This window comes from Cantharellus anzutake (genome assembly GCF_015039405.1).
Source record: "Cantharellus anzutake strain C23 chromosome Unknown EI90scaffold_74, whole genome shotgun sequence".
NCBI classification, from domain to species: Eukaryota; Fungi; Basidiomycota; class Agaricomycetes; order Cantharellales; family Hydnaceae; genus Cantharellus; species Cantharellus anzutake.
Window position 1 is genome coordinate 236851 of NW_024067024.1, and position 5021 is coordinate 241871.

Genomic DNA, 5021 nt, shown 5'->3' on the forward strand with positions numbered 1-5021 from the left:
CTCGCTTACGATTATCTGAATGAATAGTTATCTTTTCATGTCGTCATTCTATCGGCTGTTCCTTATCTCGTTTGTAGCCGCACTCTAGTGGATAGCGGTATCCATGTATATGAGCCCTATCTCCGCTGAAGGTGGCACGTTAACAATGACTAGGATTCTTGGGAACACCTTTATCGTCGTGAACTGACATGCAGTCCCTGACACTCCTGCTACTTTTGAAGTCCATGTACTTGGGTGCTGTGAGTGGCCACATGATTGGTAAAGGGCTATTGTGACCTTTAGGGAAATCCACCACAGAAAGAAGATAAGCAAGAGTTACCAGAGTAATATATTTCCCTGAAATCCCCCCCTTTTTCCCCATTGAATATATGAACCTGCTCAACTGCAACACCCTTTCAGCCCCCTTTTCTCTTTCTTCCCTAGCTCTTGGGGAGTGAGCTAGAGTGCTACCCTCTGTTTTCTGGTCCTGTAGCCGATTCCCGCTTGCAATGCCACCAGACCAGGCATCCTTCAACACCAGGTTCCTACACAACATTCCCCTCAAATGGAAGAGGGAAATGATCGCTCATGACAGAATCAGAGCAATATCTCATGTGGACAAGATAATTGATGGGCTGAAGATGTCTTCAGCATAGAAATCGGGTGATGACACCCAAACAACCACCACGGCAACCACAAGCCATGGTAGAACCCTCCCATCAGGGAAGAGGGCTGAGGAGCCCAAACCCAGATGGAAAGAGGATTGAGGAAAACTGTCAGGGATGCGTCCGGGGTAGAGGGAGTCCGGATGTAGTGCCTGGCAGAGGTGTTAGAACGGGTGGATTCGGACGACTCCAGAGTGGAATTGGAGACTTAGCGTGGAAGGACCTTGGCCTCAGCGACTCAAGTGGAGCGCTGTGCCATTGCTGTTTGTCCATTTGGTCCTTAATTTCACAGTAGGCGAGCAGGAAGTCTCTAGGGGGCATTTCAGGTCGATTTCGGACTGAGCCCAAAACGAGTATGTACAAGTGCCAATATATATAATGCAGGGGGCAAAAGCACAAGGGAACAAAGGGGATCCGAATCGGAATGAAGACGTCCGAATGGGAACAAAGGGTAGACAGAAGCGGAGCGGTACTGAAGGTCATAAGGCAGAACCTGTGATACGTCCGAAAGGAGGCAGGGAGGGCAAGGCCCAGAGGGGCAGGAGGATGAGGAGAAGTGGGGATGATGACTAACTGGCTAGAATGGGAAGAAGCAGCAGTCCAAATAGGGATGAGGGGAAAACGTGAGAGATACATTACAAGCGGCGAAAGTGCCGAAGGTGATCCACGAAGCTTGGAGGTTGCGGAGCTTATGGAGGTGGGGTTGAAAGTCCGAGGAATATTGGCAATGGTGTTTACGTAGTATGAGGTCACCAATGTAATGGACTAAGACCAAGGTGGAGTCAAAGTCCGAGGTAGGGACTATGATGGAGGCTCGGAGCAAAGGTACAAGCGGTGCCCAAGTACGAAGTATGGGACAGCAGTGGAAGGTCGTAACTTGGCAGGAGGTCGGTGGAAGAGTACCAGAGGGGAGAGAGAGGAGAAAGGGAAGAGGGAAGGAGAGTTGTCAGGTCCAAAGGTGAGTATTGGAGTGGACGGGAGGAGCGTAGGAGGATGGCGGAAGGGTGGGAGTGTTGTGAGGGAGGAGCGGAGGAGTAGGAGGAGGGGTAGTAGGAGGGTGGCGAGAGGGGTGGTGTTCGGTCCAAGGTGAGTATTGGAGCGGATGGAGATAAGGGAGGAGAGGGAAGGTGGAGTGGAGGTGGCATGGGAGGTACAAGGAGGTGTGTTGCCAGGACCGAAGGTGAGTATCAGAACGGACAGCGGTAGGGTAGGACTCCGGAGGTGGGGAAGGAGGAGGTCCGGAAGTCAGGTCGGGATCGGGTATGCACAGATATGACAAGAGGGGCCCTTGCAGGGTGTAAACTGGGCATGCATACTGGTGGGTCCAGACAGAGACAGCAGTCCCTGGCCACTCAGACTGAAGTGGAAAAGGTGAGAAGAAGGTTACTTCTTCGGTTCCCACTTCAGGTACATTTATGTACATGCAGCTTGAGTGTTAGATGCTGGTCCGGGGTCGGCACCGAAGGTCGCCGATGCAGGCCGCTATAGACCACAATGGCCATGATGCCGCGAACAAGGCCCAGGGGTAGGGCATTTGGCCTCAGCAACTCTAAAGGGAGTGCTGTGCCCCCTAGCTGTCTCTTGGCCCTCATTTCGGACTCACTGGGGTTGCCTTGTTGGGGTCAGGACTTAGGGGTCGTGGTCACATCAATATCAGAGCTAAAGTACTATAATGTAGTATACAGGATATATATAGGAGGAAGAAATGAATGGAAGCGGACCCGGGCCAAAGGCCGAAGGGTCCGGAAGCAAACAAGGATAAGGAGCGGGGTTGGCCACATAGCGGCTGGCAATGACCGAGGGTCAAAACAAACAATAACAGATAAATAAAGGAAAGAGTGTAGGGCTGCAATAGCGGCAATGGTATCGTAGCGGCGCTGGACTCGGAGTTGGGCCGGAGTTGGGCGCGGGGATGATAGCGGCCCTGTAGGGGCCAAGTGGGTGGGGTAGGGGAGTCGCGCTGGGCACGGTGCTGGAGGTGGACTCAGGGTGGGGAGGTTGGTGCAGCAGCAGGGGAGTTGGCCAAGTGTAGGGGAGCCTAGGGGCAAGCAGGGAAGTGAGCAGGGAGTCCTCAGGGAGGATAGGGCTGAGGTTGGGGCTCGCGCTCACGCTCGCATAGTGGTAACGGGCTCGGGCGGCATCGGGACGGGCGGCTAACGGGCCGGAATGCACGGCTGTGACATTGAGTCACATGACCATGACAGGTGCCATGTCATCCTCAGAGACAGCTGTGGCCAACTGGGTGTCCCCACAGGGGAGAGAGCATCTGCTGCAGGCACGCATGCTGGGCACGGTGGGAAGCTGTCCAGGGTGTCTGGGCTGGATGGGTCAATAGTACATTGATACAAAGGAAAGTGGTCTGTGTAGATAGAAGGAATAAACAGGAAGAGAATGATGGGAAGAATGAAGTAAAGAAAAGAGAAGAAAGAGAGAAAAGAAAGGAAAGAGGGAGGAGGGAGGAAGGAGAGGGATGGGCAGTGGGGCAGCAGGTGAGGTGTGGCCAGGTGGGTCCGGGTGGACCCGGGTCAGGTGGGTGTGCCCTGACAGAAACTGACCAAAATTTTCAATTTGTAGCAAGTGCAGCAAATTAGGGCAATCTTTTGTTTGCCCTAAACATCACACAATAAGCGATGAAAAACCAAGGTGCATAGCCACCATAGAAATTGCCCATTTATGAGAAGAAGAGTTGGAGGACTCATTGGAAGATAAACCAGAGAATAACTCTGGGGACTCTGAAGTGTTGTAGGCAGGCACAGCTGGTACTGCACAAACAAACTCGCAATTTCCCCATCCCAGCACCCTTCCATGATTTTTCCCTATTTTTCCAGACACATTCCCAGTCCCCACAGACCAAATTCCCATGCCCACCCAGCAGCACGGCCACACTCAGACTGGATTTCACTTATCTCAGCAACCACCCACCGATTTGGATGATATTGGTACTGTTGGAAACACATCATTTAGGAGTATTAGGATCCATGATTAGTGGGAGTTCATTGGTGATGGATGGAGTTGGATATTTTTGGTCAGATACCATTCATTGCTTTATTATTTCCTTGATTATTGTTTTCCCCGATATTGTTTGTTGCCAATATGACCCACCTAAGCGCATGGGACTCATCGGATATTTTCTATCATTTTTCCTGATCATTTCTCATATATACTGTACATGAGGATGTATCTACCTTTCCCCTTGGATTAGAAACCACCAAGTTTGCCCCTCCCAAGCTAGTAGGGAGTAGTACGACATAGAAGACGACCAAGAAGCCTCTAGATTAGTCCTCGCTTTAGTGTTATCCAGAGAGGTGGGGTGAGAGATTGATTGGAGTACACCATGCACCATACCACACTGTACCATACCATATTACCATTACCCCTTTTCCCTGACCTGTTGGATACCAATCCAGTCCCCATCCTTTTCTGTTTGCCTGCTGGGTTAGATCCCTAGCCTGCTTACAGCATCAAGCTTCAAAATATGAGGGACCTCAATACTCACCTGATTCAGAGGGTGAGGAAGGACCATAAGAATGGGCCCAATGTCAGTTGTTGACCACAACAACACCAATTATGGAGCAAACTGGCAGTAACACGCCAGTCAGAAGAATCTGCAGACAAGAAAGTCACAGAGGCTTTGGTGGAAACACCAAAGGAGGATGCCTTGGGAACCTATGCCAAGGAACCCAAGAAGAACAAGGGGAAAGGGAAGAAGGACCAGAAGTCCAACAAAACCAAAACCCCCTTATTCAATGCAAAATTTCACATCTCAAAAGATGTGGGAAAATATCTCCCATCCAGACTGCTCTCTACTAAGAGAACATTGATGGCCCACATTGTAGGAGGGTAGCCATGGGCACCCCAAAACCAGCTAAATATCAGGTCCTTCATGAAGAATAAATGTTAGAAAACCCTACAGTGGAAAGTTGGCTAGAGATTAGGTGATGAGGTTATAGTATGGATGGTAGAGGGCATTGAGGCAATTCCAACACACATTACACAAGGAGAATCAGTGAGGTATTACAGAGATATGTAGATTCCAGTTGTGTATTGTGATGCACGTCACATGTTCATTGTGCACACATGGGAAATGGGGTGCACAGATGGTCCCTGGCATCCCTCAGGCTTCAACAAAATAGGGATAAATATCCATTGCTTATGGTATGACTGGTCGGGAGGATGTGCCGACTTTGGGACCATGGTGACATGTGGTTGGAAAGTTAGGAAAAATGTGCTGGTTATTCCCCACCTCAACACTATCTCACTCAATTCTCCATCAAATTGGATGTGGTTTGTTGCGTTGGATAGCTGTAGTTTAGGCGAGTTGGTTGACATGAAGGGAGCGCAGTTGTGTCGAGTGGTTTGGGCTGGAGATGCAGGTTG